This window comes from Dermacentor albipictus, chromosome 3 (assembly GCF_038994185.2).
Source record: "Dermacentor albipictus isolate Rhodes 1998 colony chromosome 3, USDA_Dalb.pri_finalv2, whole genome shotgun sequence".
Classification (NCBI taxonomy): Eukaryota; Metazoa; Arthropoda; class Arachnida; order Ixodida; family Ixodidae; genus Dermacentor; species Dermacentor albipictus.
The window spans coordinates 170,676,359-170,693,035 of NC_091823.1; the positions used below are offsets into that span (position 1 = coordinate 170,676,359).

At 50.4% G+C, this 16,677-nt stretch overlaps 2 non-coding genes and 7 pseudogenes across 2 annotated transcripts; all 9 read right to left on the reverse strand.

Moving 5' to 3' along the window:
• Positions 1-4,913: 4,913 nt before the first annotated feature.
• LOC139058148 (5S ribosomal RNA) lies at positions 4,914-5,032 on the reverse strand (annotated as a pseudogene).
• A 499-nt stretch (positions 5,033-5,531) lies between these two features.
• Positions 5,532-5,650, reverse strand: LOC139058156 (5S ribosomal RNA; annotated as a pseudogene).
• Positions 5,651-6,147: 497 nt separating this feature from the next.
• Positions 6,148-6,266, reverse strand: LOC139058016 (5S ribosomal RNA). Its single transcript, XR_011513181.1, has one exon. It is a non-coding gene; the product is annotated as a 5S ribosomal RNA (ribosomal RNA).
• Positions 6,267-6,760: 494 nt separating this feature from the next.
• LOC139058194 (5S ribosomal RNA) lies at positions 6,761-6,879 on the reverse strand (annotated as a pseudogene).
• A 499-nt stretch (positions 6,880-7,378) lies between these two features.
• Positions 7,379-7,497, reverse strand: LOC139058157 (5S ribosomal RNA; annotated as a pseudogene).
• Positions 7,498-7,994: 497 nt separating this feature from the next.
• On the reverse strand, positions 7,995-8,113 carry LOC139058017 (5S ribosomal RNA). The gene has a single exon (XR_011513182.1). It is a non-coding gene; the product is annotated as a 5S ribosomal RNA (ribosomal RNA).
• Positions 8,114-8,607: 494 nt separating this feature from the next.
• On the reverse strand, positions 8,608-8,726 carry LOC139058195 (5S ribosomal RNA; annotated as a pseudogene).
• Positions 8,727-9,222: 496 nt separating this feature from the next.
• LOC139058196 (5S ribosomal RNA) lies at positions 9,223-9,341 on the reverse strand (annotated as a pseudogene).
• Positions 9,342-9,836: 495 nt separating this feature from the next.
• LOC139058306 (5S ribosomal RNA) lies at positions 9,837-9,955 on the reverse strand (annotated as a pseudogene).
• Between the last annotated feature and the right edge of the window lie 6,722 nt (positions 9,956-16,677).

Genomic DNA, 16,677 nt, shown 5'->3' on the forward strand with positions numbered 1-16,677 from the left:
CACATGATCTATGGTTTCGGGCTTCTTGCAGATCAAGCAGTGAGAACCCCAGGGTACGAGACAGCCTCGTTCTTCCATAAACGTCTTCACGGACAGGGTTACAGTGTGGAGCCTAAAAAAGAAGGATTTTACCCCTGGTGGCACCTGCATGCGTTTAACCCGTTTAAGGACGTCCTGTCCTTGCCCTCCACTGTACATGGCTCTGTATAACGGCACTGGGAAACCAATGTCACACACATCTTTATACAGCGTTTTCCTTTTCACTTGACACAGGTAATCACTTGAAAAACGAACAGTAAGAAAACGCACACTGTCTACCACTTCCTTAAAATAGCCACGAAGTCTTCCGGTCATGCCGGCCGTACTGACAACATGTGCCGGCAATGCGTCGGTCAATCTGAGTTGACATACTGTGCGCAGAAAAGGATCGCGCACATCGCGGAAAAACAAAAATCGGTTCACTAGTTGTCGAACAAAAAGATGCGCCAAACCCACACCCCCGTCCTTCACTCTTCTGAACAGATTTGTTCGACTGCACCTTTCCCAGGTTGAACCCCAGATGAACACCGCAAACACTCTGTGCAGCTTTTGCACATTTACTCTAGAACAATATAACGCTTGTATAACGTAGTATAACTTGGCGACTAAAAAGTCGTTACAAACTGTCGCTCTTGCAAAAACAGACAGGTTAGTAGCTTTCCATTTTTCTACTTTTTCTTTAATTTCACTTGTTTGGTTCCTCCAATATTCATCACTGCTATTGTAACTGTCTAAGGGAATTCCGACATACGTCTTGGGAGTTTTCACCCAGGTCACATTCGCAAAATAGTCTGGTGCGGACAGCCAATCCCCATGCCACAGCCCGAGAGATTTGCCCCAATTTATTCTGCTACCCGTGACTTCACAGAAGTGTTTGACTATAGATATTGCTTCGGTTACACTTGGTTTATCTATGCAACACACTGCGATGTCATCTGCATACGCAAGTAGTTTGACTTCTGTCGCTGCTAATCTAAAACCACGCATTATGTCATTTTCATTTATTGCCACACACATGGCCTCTATATAAATAGCAAACAGAAGTGGACTGAGGGGACAGCCTTGGCGCACTGAACGCATAATGTTAATGGGGGCCCCCAGTGCCTTGTTTACAATTAATCTGGTTGTGCAATTCTTGTACGCCAAGGCCACGCCCTCAGTGATGATGGAACCGACATTAACGTGATCCAAGATGGCAAACAAAATAACATGCGCGACACAATCGAAAGCTTTCTCGAGATCGAGCTGAAGAACTGCAACGCCACCTCCGGTGACGTCACAGCACTCAAGTACACATCGCATCTTATGAATGTTAGAAAAAATAGTTCGCCCTCTGATGCCACAGGTTTGATGGTCTCCTACTATTTCTTTGATGACGCCTTGGAGTCTGGTAGCTAAAATCTTCATAAATATCTTGTAATCAACATTTGTTAGGGATATTGGCCTATAGAATGACACTAACTTTAGTTTATCTATTTCATCACTCTTGGGTATTAGTATGGTGTGCGCTTTTCCGAAGGAAGGGGGCAAACATTTCTGCTGATACGCGCCATTGAATACATCTGCCAACAATGGAGCCAATTCTCTCTTAAATGCCTTATACCACCCAGCGCAGAGACCGTCAGGTCCAGGCGACTTTCCCGGGTTCAAATCGTCGATTGCCTTTTCGACTTCCCCCTCAGTTATTTTGGCTTCTAATCCTTCTTTCAAATCATCACTTATTCGCGGCATGCGAGTAAGAAAATGCGCTTTAAAACCATCTACATTCGCTTCCTGATATGCAAAGAGCGACTGGTAATACTCGAAAAAGGCACTCCCAATGCTCTCATTGTCTTCAACGACAGTCCCGTTCATTAGAATTTCATCGATGTGGTTTCGCCGTCCGTGCGCCTTCTCAAGACCCAGTGCCCTTTTAGTGGGCGTCTCCCCTGCCGCTAGTGCATGTGCTCGCGCACGCACGATGGCGCCTTGATAACGCTCTTTGTCGAACTGTTCAAGTTTTTCCTTGATGTTTCGCACGTCGTCTTTATATGTACCAGGCTCTCTACACTCAAGCGTTATCAGCTGCTCCAACAGTCTTCTTAAGCCCTTTTCTTTCATTTCCCTCTCGAATTTTATGCAACTCGATCTTTCTATGGCTTTAATTTTAACCTTCTGTTTAAAACATTCCCACTTCTCTGTTATTGTTTCCGTTGCCTCATCGAATATTTCATTAACCGCATCCCTTACTGCTTTTACAAACCCCTGATCATTTAGTAACAAGGCATTCATTTTCCACAGATCCCAATTAAAAGCATGTTTCGTTTTCACTACACCTATGTGGCATTTTACAAGGCAGTGGTCCGAAAACGACACGGGCACAACACAATAACTATGGCATCTTGGAATCGTGTCCAATGACATGTACATTCGATCCAGTCGTGCGTGACTACTGCCCTGAAAACGAGTAAAAGTCACTTCCCGCCCCCCTTCCAGGCACTCGTAAACATCGTCAAGTTCATTTTCCGCTATTAGTTGTGATAATACGCTACAGCTTTTGTCTCGCACACCGGCATTATTCACTCTATCTCTGGCATTCAACACACAATTAAAGTCTTTCAACAACATAACGCGCTTCTCACAATGGACATACTTAGAAAGGTTCGAAAAAAACAAGACACGCTCCTCCACTGAATTCGGAGCATACACGCATATGACACGGAATTCAACCTCGCATATCGAAACATCACAAAAAACAATCCTTCCAGATTCGCATGAAAATACACTTTGAATCTGCAGTCCAGGCAGCTTCTTAACGAACAGAATGCACCCCGCGGACGTGCCTACCGCATGGCTAACCACCGCAAAATATCTGTGCGTGAATCGTCGCACCATGCTCCCGGTCTGCTCCTCTCCGTCAACCTTAGTCTCTTGGACGGCTAGTACGTCTATGTTGTGGTCAGTGGCCAACCGTAGGACCTGGCTTTGCCTACGACTAGCCGCCAACCCTCGCACGTTCAATGTGGCAATAATAAGGGACGGTATTTCAGCCATTTTGAACTAGCGGGAAAAGCAGGCCCGGAGCATGGTGCTTACCGTTCACGACTAGCCCTCGGCTAGCCGCCTCCGGGACCTCCCGGCTTCTTGGTGTCGTTAGGCGATGGCGTTCTGCCCGCAGGTTTCCTTTTGGGTGTTAGATTCGGCTTTGGCTTGTAGCCCATCCGCCTTCCTTGAGGCGCCTTGGGCGGCGGCCCCTCGCTTGTGCTCGTCGCACCGTCGTCCCTTTCTTTGGTCTCGTCGTGGGGGCGCTTGACTGGGGCACCGAGAGTCGCAGTCCGCTCACCGTCGTTGACATCCTTGTCCTGCAGCAATGCCGTCGTGTCGTTGTCGGGCGCCTCTTCGTTAACGCCCCCCGTAGGACGGCTCACTGCAGGGAGGTCCTGTACCGGCTTGCCCGCCTTATCGGCAGTCTCAGCTACTGAGCCTTCTGCGCCGGCAGTCGATGACCCACTGACTGTCCCTATCGGAACCACGTCTCCCGTTCCCTTGGCGGCGTCCTCCGTTTCGACCACGTCCATGACGTGCTCAGCCGCAACGTCACTCGCTGCTGGTCCTGTCACGGCGGCGTAGGATTTGACGCAGTCAGCGTCAACGTGGCCGAAACGTCTGCACCTGGAACAGCGCGGGACTTTGCACTCCCGGCGGACGTGCCCCGTGCCTTGGCAGCGCAGGCACTGCATGGGTCGACCGGGCACGACCACCAAGGCCAACTCTCCACCGACGCGAACCTGATGAGGAAGGTCTTCCACCTTGACGCCGCTTTTCAGCTTGAGGAGCACAGTCCTGGTGGTCGAAGTCTTGTCGCCCATGCCATGGACGCGCCACCGTTCCCGGCTCACCTCCTCCACCTTGCCGAAAGCTGCGAAAGCAGTCCGGACTTCCTCGTCGGCAACGCCGTACAGCAGCCAGTGAAGCCGAAGCTTCACCTGCTGGTCCTGTGGGTCCACGATGACGCACCGTCGTCCCTTCACTTGCAGTTCTTTGAAGGCCATAAGGCGTTTCGTCGCAGTGGCATCAGTCAGGGTCACCGCCCAGACGTGGTTGATCTGGTACGCCCCTATGCATACCACGTCCGGCATCAGTCCCGTCGGCAGTAGGGCGTCTCTAAAATCTTCGACCTTGTATGGTCTGGCACGTACATCACCGTGTAAAAACACGGTTTTCAAAGCCACTCGTCCTTTTGGCAGCTGAGGCAGAATAAACGGATACTCATTATCGTTGTCGGTGATCCTGTTTCCGCGACCAAAAGTGGCCGCCGCCGCTGCTCCACTGGAGCCCATGATTCTGCTGACCGCTCAGCTCGGCTGCCGGAAGCAGAATGCATGGTATGGCCGATGGCAAGGATGCTGTGTTTCCGACTGCACCTGTATCGTGCTATGTGCATTCGCCCAATGAATGTATTGCTACATCACGTACGCGGCAGTCTTTCCGCGAACAATTCACGCACACGTCGATTACTCCGTTTGTGGTTGTTCGCTGCATGCGTGCGTGCAAGTAAGTCATGCTCGCTCACAAAAACAAGAGGGGGAGCGCATTATGCGTGCGTTGCAGCCCACAATGTGCCACTTTATCGACGAGTTGTCATTGAGCTGTATGCGGGCGGGCGTGATAGCGAAGCGGTTAGAAGCTCGTGCGACTAAATTTTGCATGCAGCATTACGTCCGTCATTCCGCGCAGAATATCGCGTAGTGGCCTGCAAATTGGTTTCACACTTCGGCGTCGGCTTTACCAGCAGGCTCCAGTTGAACGTAAGTAACAGTAAAAGCAACTGCCCACACACACACAAAAAAAAACGTCACAGAAACACGGAATAATAAAAAAAGCAAAAAGAAGGGTGCCTTCAGCACTCGGTGTTCCCAGGTGGTCTCCCTCCCAAGTACTGACCGAGCCCAATGCTGCTTAGCTTCGGGGATCGGACGAGAACCGGCGTATTCAGCATGGTATGGCCGATCGCAAGGACGCAGTGTTTCCGACTGCACCTGTATCGTGCTATGTGCATTCGCCCAATGAATGTATTGCTACATCACGTACGCGGCAGTCTTTCCGCGAACAATTCACGCACACGTCGATTACTCCGTTTGTGGTTGTTCGCTGCATGCGTGCATGCAAGTAAGTCATGCTCGCTCACAAAAACAAGAGGGGGAGCGCATTATGCGTGCGTTGCAGCCCACAATGTGCCACTTTATCGACGAGTTGTCATTGAGCTGTATGCGGGCGGGCGTGATAGCGAAGCGGTTAGAAGCTCGTGCGACTAAATTTTGCATGCAGCATTACGTCCGTCATTCCGCGCAGAATATCGCGTAGTGGCCTGCAAATTGGTTTCACACTTCGGCGTCGGCTCTACCAGCAGGCTCCAGTTGAACGTAAGTAACAGTAAAAGCAACTGCCCACACACACACACAAAAAAAAAACGTCACAGAAACACGGAATAATAAAAAAAGCAAAAAGAAGGGTGCCGTCAGCACTCGGTGTTCCCAGGTGGTCTCCCTCCCAAGTACTGACCGAGCCCAATGTTGCTTAGCTTCGGGGATCGGACGAGAACCGGCGTATTCAGCATGGTATGGCCGATGGCAAGGATGGTGTGTTTCCGACTGCACCTGTATCGTGCTATGTGCATTCGCCCAATGAATGTATTGCTACATCACGTACGCGGCAGTCTTTCCGCGAACAATTCCCGCACACGTCGATTACTCCGTTTGTGGTTGTTCGCTGCATGCGTGCGTGCAAGTAAGTCATGCTCGCTCACAAAAACAAGAGGGGGAGCGCATTATGCGTGCGTTGCAGCCCACAATGTGCCACTTTATCGACGAGTTGTCATTGAGCTGTATGCGGGCGGGCGTGATAGCGAAGCGGTTAGAAGCTCGTGCGACTAAATTTTGCATGCAGCATTACGTCCGTCATTCCGCGCAGAATATCGCGTGGTGGCCTGCAAATTGGTTTCACACTTTGGCGTCTGCTCTACCAGCAGGCTCCAGTTGAACGTAAGTAACAGTAAAAGCAACTGGCCACACACACACAAAAAAAAAACTTCACAGAAACACGGAATAATAAAAAAAGCAAAAAGAAGGGTGCCATCAGCACTCGGTGTTCCCAGGTGGTCTCCCTCCCAAGTACTGACCGAGCCCTATGCTGCTTAGCTTCGGGGATCGGACGAGAACCGGCGTATTCAGCATGGTATGGCCGATGGCAAGGATTCTGTGTTTGCGACTGCACCTGTATCGTGCTATGTGCATTCCCCAATGAATGTATTGCTACATCACCTACGCGGCAGTCTTTCCGCGAACAATTCACGCACACGTCGATTTCTCCGTTTGTGGTTGTTCGCTGCATGCGTGCGTGCAAGTAAGTCATGCTCGCTCACAAAAACAAGAGGGGGAGCGCATTATGCGTGCGTTGCAGCCCACAATGTGCCACTTTATCGACGAGTTGTCATTGAGCTGTATGCGGGCGGGCGTGATAGCGAAGCGGTTAGAAGCTCGTGCGACTAAATTTTGCATGCAGCATTACGTCCGTCATTCCGCGCAGAATATCGCGTAGTGGCCTGCAAATTGGTTTCACACTTCGGCGTCGGCTCTACCAGCAGGCTCCAGTTGAACGTAAGTAACAGTAAAAGCAACTGCCCACACACACACAAAAAAAACGTCACAGAAACACGGAATAATAAAAAAAGCGAAAAGAAGGGTGCCATCAGCCCTCGGTGTTCCCAGGTGGTCTCCCACCCAAGAACTGACCGAGCCCAATGCTGCTTAGCTTCGGGGATCGGACGAGAACCGGCGTATTCAGCATGGTATGGCCGATCGCAAGGACGCTGTGTTTCCGACTGCACCTGTATCGTGCTATGTGCATTCGCCCAATGAATGTATTGCTACATCACGTACGCGGCAGTCTTTCCGCGAACAATTCACGCACACGTCGATTACTCCGTTTGTGGTTGTTCGCTGCATGCGTGCGTGCAAGTAAGTCATGCTCGCTCACAAAAACAAGAGGGGGAGCGCATTATGCGTGCGTTGCAGCCCACAATGTGCCACTTTATCGACGAGTTGTCATTGAGCTGTATGCGGGCGGGCGTGATAGCGAAGCGGTTAGAAGCTCGTGCGACTAAATTTTGCATGCAGCATTACGTCCGTCATTCCGCGCAGAATATCGCGTAGTGGCCTGCAAATTGGTTTCACACTTCGGCGTCGGCTCTACCAGCAGGCTCCAGTTGAACGTAAGTAACAGTAAAAGCAACTGCCCACACACACACACAAAAAAAAAACGTCACAGAAACACGGAATAATAAAAAAAGCAAAAAGAAGGGTGCCGTCAGCACTCGGTGTTCCCAGGTGGTCTCCCTCCCAAGTACTGACCGAGCCCAATGTTGCTTAGCTTCGGGGATCGGACGAGAACCGGCGTATTCAGCATGGTATGGCCGATGGCAAGGATGGTGTGTTTCCGACTGCACCTGTATCGTGCTATGTGCATTCGCCCAATGAATGTATTGCTACATCACGTACGCGGCAGTCTTTCCGCGAACAATTCCCGCACACGTCGATTACTCCGTTTGTGGTTGTTCGCTGCATGCGTGCGTGCAAGTAAGTCATGCTCGCTCACAAAAACAAGAGGGGGAGCGCATTATGCGTGCGTTGCAGCCCACAATGTGCCACTTTATCGACGAGTTGTCATTGAGCTGTATGCGGGCGGGCGTGATAGCGAAGCGGTTAGAAGCTCGTGCGACTAAATTTTGCATGCAGCATTACGTCCGTCATTCCGCGCAGAATATCGCGTAGTGGCCTGCAAATTGGTTTCACACTTTGGCGTCGGCTCTACCAGCAGGCTCCAGTTGAACGTAAGTAACAGTAAAAGCAACTGGCCACACACACACAAAAAAAAAACTTCACAGAAACACGGAATAATAAAAAAAGCAAAAGGAAGGGTGCCATCAGCACTCGGTGTTCCCAGGTGGTCTCCCTCCCAAGTACTGACCGAGCCCTATGCTGCTTAGCTTCGGGGATCGGACGAGAACCGGCGTATTCAGCATGGTATGGCCGATGGCAAGGATGCTGTGTTTGCGACTGCACCTGTATCGTGCTATGTGCATTCCCCAATGAATGTATTGCTACATCACGTACGCGGCAGTCTTTCCGCGAACAATTCACGCACACGTCGATTTCTCCGTTTGTGGTTGTTCGCTGCATGCGTGCGTGCAAGTAAGTCATGCTCGCTCACAAAAACAAGAGGGGGAGCGCATTATGCGTGCGTTGCAGCCCACAATGTGCCACTTTATCGACGAGTTGTCATTGAGCTGTATGCGGGCGGGCGTGATAGCGAAGCGGTTAGAAGCTCGTGCGACTAAATTTTGCATGCAGCATTACGTCCGTCATTCCGCGCAGAATATCGCGTAGTGGCCTGCAAATTGGTTTCACACTTCGGCGTCGGCTCTACCAGCAGGCTCCAGTTGAACGTAAGTAACAGTAAAAGCAACTGCCCACACACACACAAAAAAAACGTCACAGAAACACGGAATAATAAAAAAAGCGAAAAGAAGGGTGCCATCAGCCCTCGGTGTTCCCAGGTGGTCTCCCACCCAAGAACTGACCGAGCCCAATGCTGCTTAGCTTCGGGGATCGGACGAGAACCGGCGTATTCAGCATGGTATGGCCGATCGCAAGGACGCTGTGTTTCCGACTGCACCTGTATCGTGCTATGTGCATTCGCCCAATGAATGTATTGCTACATCACGTACGCGGCAGTCTTTCCGCGAACAATTCACGCACACGTCGATTACTCCGTTTGTGGTTGTTCGCTGCATGCGTGCGTGCAAGTAAGTCATGCTCGCTCACAAAAACAAGAGGGGGAGCGCATTATGCGTGCGTTGCAGCCCACAATGTGCCACTTTATCGACGAGTTGTCATTGAGCTGTATGCGGGCGGGCGTGATAGCGAAGCGGTTAGAAGCTCGTGCGACTAAATTTTGCATGCAGCATTACGTCCGTCATTCCGCGCAGAATATCGCGTAGTGGCCTGCAAATTGGTTTCACACTTCGGCGTCGGCTCTACCAGCAGGCTCCAGTTGAACGTAAGTAACAGTAAAAGCAACTGCCCACACACACACAAAAAAAAACGTCACAGAAACACGGAATAATAAAAAAAGCGAAAAGAAGGGTGCCATCAGCCCTCGGTGTTCCCAGGTGGTCTCCCACCCAAGAACTGACCGAGCCCAATGCTGCTTAGCTTCGGGGATCGGACGAGAACCGGCGTATTCAGCATGGTATGGCCGATCGCAAGGACGCTGTGTTTCCGACTGCACCTGTATCGTGCTATGTGCATTCGCCCAATGAATGTATTGCTACATCACGTACGCGGCAGTCTTTCCGCGAACAATTCACGCACACGTCGATTACTCCGTTTGTGGTTGTTCGCTGCATGCGTGCGTGCAAGTAAGTCATGCTCGCTCACAAAAACAAGAGGGGGAGCGCATTATGCGTGCGTTGCAGCCCACAATGTGCCACTTTATCGACGAGTTGTCATTGAGCTGTATGCGGGCGGGCGTGATAGCGAAGCGGTTAGAAGCTCGTGCGACTAAATTTTGCATGCAGCATTACGTCCGTCATTCCGCGCAGAATATCGCGTAGTGGCCTGCACATTGGTTTCACACTTCGGCGTCGGCTCTACCAGCAGGCTCCAGTTGAACGTAAGTAACAGTAAAAGCAACTGCCCACACACACACAAAAAAAACGTCACAGAAACACGGAATAATAAAAAAAGCAAAAAGAAGGGTGCCATCAGCACTCGGTGTTCCCAGGTGGTCTCCCTCCCAAGTACTGACGGAGCCCAATGCTGCTTAGCTTCGGGGATCGGACGAGAACCGGCGTATTCAGCATGGTATGGCCGATTTTTTTTTTATTTATTACCGGTTTTCAATATAACATCGTACATATGAATTTCACACTAATGACACAAATGCAAGCTTCTTGCAAGAGCAAAAGAAGGCAAGAAACAAAAAGCGCTACAAAGCCGTCTATCCGCATAGGACTGACGTTGTCAAATTAAAATTCCTTCATGACTGTCAGAGGTTCGAGCCTCGACAGCCAATCCGGTGCACACTCTTGAATTTTCTGCGTTTCAATAAATAAGGACATAGACTCTCTGAAATATATACGCGCTGGCCGAGCGTCGGCGTCGCAATGATATCCGGCCATGCGAGCTCGCCATATAGAGTGGAGGGCATTCAGCATAATGAGATCATACGGTACTCCGTCTTCATCTTTAATTGGCAGATACCTGATCCCTTGGGGGTCCACCGGTAACTCCTTTTTCAGCGTTCGCTTTAACACGTCCCAAAGGAAAACAGCCGCCCAGCAATGCAAGAAAACGTGATCAATGGTCTCCGGCTTCTGACAGATCAAGCAGTGGGATCCCCACGGCACAAGACAGCCTCGTTCTTCCACAAACGTTTTCACAGAGAGCGTTCCTGTGTGGAGCTTAAAAAAGAAGGTTTTAACCCCTTGTGGCACCTGCATTCGTTTCACCCGTTTAAGGACGTCTTGTCCTGGCCCTCCACTGTATATGGTTCTGTATAACGGCACTGGGAACACAATGTCGCACACATCATTATACAGTTTTTTCCTTTTAACTTCAAACAGATAATCATTGGAAAAACGTACTGACAGGAAACGCACGCTGTCGACCACTTCCTTAAAGTAACCTCGAAGTTTTCCGGTCATGCTTGCCGTACTAACAACATATGCAGGCAATGCGTCGCTCAACCTGAGCTGACATACGGTGCGCAAAAAAGGATCGCGCACATCGCGAAAAAACAAAAAGCGGTTGACAAGCTGTCGAACAAAAAGATGTGCCAAGCCCAGCCCCCCTTCCTTCACGTGCCTGAACAGATTTGTTCGGCTACACCTTTCGCAGGTAGAGCCCCAGATAAAAATCGCGAACACTCTGTGCAGCTTTTGCACGTTTACCCTTGAACAGTACAACGTCTGCATGACATACCACAACTTCGTAATAAAAAACATGTTACACACCGTTGCCTTAGCGAAAATGGAGAGGTTGATGCCTTTCCACCTTTCTGCTTTTTCTCTAGTTTCTTTTGTTTGGTTCATCCAGTACTCGTCGCTATTTTTGTAACTGTCCATGGGAACACCTAGATACTTGGTCGGGGTTTTCATCCAGTTCACATTTGCAAAATGGTCCGGGGCGGAAGACCACTCTCCGTGCCACAAACCGAGGGACTTCCCCCAGTTCACTCTACTGCCCGTCACACCACAAAAACTTTTCACTACGCTTATCGTTTCCGTTACACTTTGTTTGCTTGTACAACACACTGCGATGTCGTCTGCATATGCCAAGAGCTTGACTTCTGTGTCTGCCAAATTATACCCGCGTATTTGATCATTTTGGATTATGGCCAAACACAAAGTTTCTATGTAAATTCCAAACAAAAGAGGACTGAGGGGGCAGCCCTGACGCACAGAACGCATGACGTTAATGGGGGCCCCCAATGATTTATTCACAATTAAGCGTGTTGTGCAGTTCTGATACGCCAACGCCACTCCCTCAGTGATGTTGGAACCAATATTAACGTGATACAAAATGGCAAACAAAATCCCATGCGAGACACAATCAAAGGCTTTCTCGAGGTCGAGCTGAAGCACTGCGACTCCGCCCAAGGTGACGTCGCAGCACTCGAGCACGCACCGCATCGTGTGAATATTCGAAAAAATCGACCTTCCTTTGATCCCACACGTTTGGTGATCTGCGACAATTTCCTTTATTACACTTTGAAGTCTGGCTGCCAAAACCTTCATGAAAATTTTATAATCTACATTGGTTAAAGATATCGGCCTGTAAGATGTCACCAGCCTAAGTTTCTCCACTTGATCACTCTTAGGGAGGAGTATGGTATGCGCTTTGCCAAAAGAAGGTGGCAAAGCTTTGTTCTCATACGCATCATTAAACAGCCGTGCTAGCAACGGTGACAGTTCCTTCTTGAAAGCTTTATATAAACAAGCGCCCAGGCCGTCAGGTCCAGGTGATTTGCCTTGATTCAAATCCTCAATCGCCTTTTGAACTTCGCTTTCTGTTATTTTCCCTTCTATTCGTTCTTTTGTGTCGTCACTCAATCGCGGCATGCGACCGAGGAAGACCTTTTTGAACTCGTCTACATTGGCTTCTTGAAAGGCAAAGAGGGACTGGTAATACTCGAAAAACGCTTGGCCTATACACTTACTGTCGTCGGCAGTTGTGCCATTCCATAGAATCTTATCGACGTGATTCCTTCGACCTTGCGCTTTTTCAAGTCCAAGCGCCCTTTTAGTGGGCGTCTCTCCAGCTACTAATGCATTTGTTCTTGCGCGCACAATCGCACCTTGATACCGTTCTTTGTCGTGCTGCTCGATTTTTTCTTTAATGGTTCGCACATCTTGTTTATACGCCCCTGGCTCTTCGCACTCAAGCGCTATCAGCTGCTTAAGTGTCTTTCGCAAGCTCTTTTCTTTCATTTCCTTCTCAAACTTTAAGCAGCTCGATCTTTCACAGGCTTTCATTTTTACGTTTTGTTTGAACCCTTCCCATTTCTCTGCTGTTGTTTGACTATTATCCTCATAAACCTCCCTAACGGCCTCATGTACTGCCTCTACAAATGGTTGGTCTTTTAGTAGTAAGGCGTTCATTTTCCATAGGTCCCAATTAAAAGATTCTCTCTTCTTCTCCGTGCCTATGTTACATTTCACCAAGCAGTGATCTGAGAACGATACTGGTGCCACAGAATAACTATGGCACTTTGGAATCATGTCTTGCGATATGTACATGCGGTCTAACCTCGCGTGACTGATACCTTGAAATCGCGTGTACATTACTTCCCTCTCCCCCTCCAGACACTCGCAAACATCGTCCAGTTCATTTTCACTTATTAGTTTAGCCAACACACTGCTGCTTCTATCACGAATACCGGCATTATTCGCTCTATCCCGAGCACTCAAAACACAATTAAAATCCCCCAACAAAATCATGCACTTATCGCTGCACATATACTGAAAAAGGTTCTCAAAAAATAAGGTGCGCTCTTCTACAGAATTCGGCGCATATATGCATATGACTCGAAATTCAATTTCACGATATACAAAATCACAAAAAACAATCCTTCCAGACTGGCATGAAAATACACTTTGAACAACAAGATCAGGCAACTTCTTTACAAACAGAACACAACCGGCGGACGTCCCTACCGCGTGACTCACGACCGCATAATATCTAGTCGTGAAACGCCGCACCATGCTCCCGGTCTCCTCCTCTCCGTCAACCTTGGTCTCCTGGACGGCTAGTACGTCTATGTCTTGGTCAGTGACCAACCGTAGGACCTGACTTTGCCTACGACTAGCCGCCAACCCTCTCACGTTTAACGTGGCGATAGTAAGTGCCGGTAAGAGAGCCATCTTAACTAAGGAAAAAAAAAAGTAGGCCCGGAGCATGGTGCTTACCCTTCACGACTAGCCCTCGGCTAGCCGCCTCCGGGACCTTCCGGCTTGCTGGCGTTGGTCACCGCCCCCACTTTGACAACAGGCTTTTTTTCAGGCGGAATATTAGGTTTTGGTTTGAAACCCATCCGCCTCCCATGAGGCGCCTTCGGCGGTGGCCCCTCGTTGGTGCTGGTTGCACTACCATCCCGGTCCTTCGTCGCGTCGTGGGGGCGCTTGGCTGGGGCAGCGAGAGTGGCAGTCTGCTCACCGTCGTTGGTGTGCTCGTCCTGCAGCATTGCTGTCGTGTCGTCATCGGGTGCCTCGTCGTTAACGCCCCCCATAGCATGACCCACTGAAGACAGGACCTGTACCGTCTTGCTCGTTTTCTCGCCAGCCTCAGCCACAGTGCCTTCTGCGCCGACGGTCGATGTCCCACTGACTGTCGCTGTCGGAACCAGGTCTCCGGTTCCTTTGGCGGCGTCCTCCGTCTCGACCACGTCCATAACGTGCTCTGCAGCAACGTCACTCGCTGCTGGTCCTGTCACGGCTGCATACGATTTGACGCAGTCAGCATCAACGTGGCCGAAACGCTTGCACCTTGAACAGCGGGGAACTTTACAATCTCGGCGGACGTGTCCCGTGCATTGGCAGCGCAGACACTGCATGGGCCTCCCGGGAACGACCACCAATGCTAGCTCTCCGCCGACGCGCACCTGATGAGGCAGGTCTTCCAGTTTTACGCCGCTGTTCAGCTTCAGGAGCACGGTCCGGGTAGTAGAGGTCTTGTCTCCCATGCCTTGGACACGCCACCGCTCTCGGCTCACCTCTTCCACCTTGCCGAATGCTGCGAACGCCGTCCGAATGTCCTCATCAGAAACGCCGTGCAGCAGCCAATGAAGCCTAAGCTTCACTTGCTGGTCTTGTGGGTCAACAATGACACACCGTCGTCCCTTCACTTGCATTTCCTTCATGGCCAGCAGGCGTTTTGTGGCAGTCGCATCATTGAGAGTCACCGCCCAGACGTGGTTAATTTGATACGCCCCTATGCATACCACGTCAGGTAGCAGGCCCGTCGGCAATAGGGCGTCCCTGAAGTCTTCAACCTTGTATGGTCTCGCACGTACATCCCCGTGTAAAAACACGGTGTTGATCGTTAGTCGTCCTTTCGGCAGTTGCGGCAAAATAAACGGGTACTCCTTGTCTTCGTCGGTAAGCCTGTTTCCGCGGCCAAAAGTGGCCGCTGTCGCTGCTCCACTGGAGCCCATGATTCTGCTGACCGCTCAGCTCGGCTGCCGGAAGCAGAATGAGCATGGTATGGCCGATGGCAAGGATGCTGTGTTTCCGACTGCACCTGTATCGTGCTATGTGCATTCGCCCAATGAATGTATTGCTACATCACGTACGCGGCAGTCTTTCCGCGAACAATTCACGCAAACGTCGATTACTCCGTTTGTGGTTGTTCGCTGCATGCGTGCGTGCAAGTAAGTCATGCTCGCTCACAAAAACAAGAGGGGGAGCGCATTATGCGTGCGTTGCAGCCCACAATGTGCCACTTTATCGACGAGTTGTCATTGAGCTGTATGCGGGCGGGCGTGATAGCGAAGCGGTTAGAAGCTCGTGCGACTAAATTTTGCATGCAGCATTACGTCCGTCATTCCGCGCAGAATATCGCGTAGTGGCCTGCAAATTGGTTTCACACTTCGGCGTCGGCTCTACCAGCAGGCTCCAGTTGAACGTAAGTAACAGTAAAAGCAACTGCCCCCACACACACAAAAAAAACGTCACAGAAACACGGAATAATAAAAAAAAATTGGAGGACGCTTAAGCTTCGCCTTCAAGAGTGGAACGCGATAGCGTTCCCGTCGACCCGCCAATGGGTGTAAGACAATGGGCTATATGGCAGCCATCACTTACGAGGCGCCCCGCATCAGACGCGGTGAGCGTCGAGCCATATGGTCGAGCAACGCGGCGTTCGGCGCAGCAACGAAACGTGCGCCTGAGCAAGCGGAGCGAACCAAAGAACTCGGTATCCCGGAGGGGGAAATGATGCACGCCAGCCAAACGCTGTGATCGGCACGGGCAGAGAGATAGAGAGATAGTGATCTAAAGAAAGGAAGGACGCTTGATTCTACAGAGGGAGCAAGGCGAAGCGTTGTCAGGGGAGAGAGTCCGAGCCGCGACAGCTCCAATGCTAAAGCCCCTTAAACTTCGTAAAGTAGTGCCACGCTTTGAAGAATGCCGCCTCCTCCTCCAGCGCTCTGGCCGAAGCCGACACCGCGTTGCTATTGGCCTAATGGCATCACGTGGCCCCTTGCGCCGGCTTTGTTTGTTTACAGTCGCGCTTCAGTACCATCTCTGCTCGAGAAGCGGCGCTTGTTGGCGGCATTCTTTCCGTTCCTATTCTGTGTTGTTTTGATCTTGTGAGCGCCTTGAAGGATGTTTTGTGGCAACTGCGACGTCGCTTCATGCACGTCATTTTCTGTTACCATGACCTGCTGCGCATTTGGATGCCAATATAGTTTTAGCAAAGGCAAGAATATGTTCGCGATACCGTCCGGTAAGCGCAACGGGTTAAGAAGAAAGACATGACTTCACCGAATCGGGAGGGAGAACTTCCGACCAACTTCCTCCGCGCGACTATGTGATGTAAGTTGTGACTCTCTCAGAGTATTCTATGTGCCAGGCTTGCGTATTGTGCTGCGGGCAATAACGTAGTAGATATTGCACAGTTCACTGTGCATGTTGTCATTTGTACGCACGCTTTAACATGATTTTTACGCAACGTCTGCTTTGCTTATATGCGCACTACGTGGTCGTGTTAGTCATATTTGGTGCGCTTGATCGTTTTGAACGCCAACCGGCTTGAGTTCGCGGGCACGCGAGGTTGCGTGCGATAACGTGATTACGAAATTTGTAAGATTCAGCGCAGTCCTCTTGATAAAATTTCAGTCTCGATCATGAAAGCGCCTCAGGAGAGCAACTCTCTGCCTTTTGTGGTTACTTACTAGCCTTCTTTAGACAGACTAGCTTTGTTTGCCACATTTGTTCGTGTTCCTCGTTGGCGGTCGCCCGGTGGATTTGCGATACAGAGGCACCGATGAAAAATTGGAGGACGCTTAAGCTTCGCCTTCAAGAGTGGGACGCGACAGCGT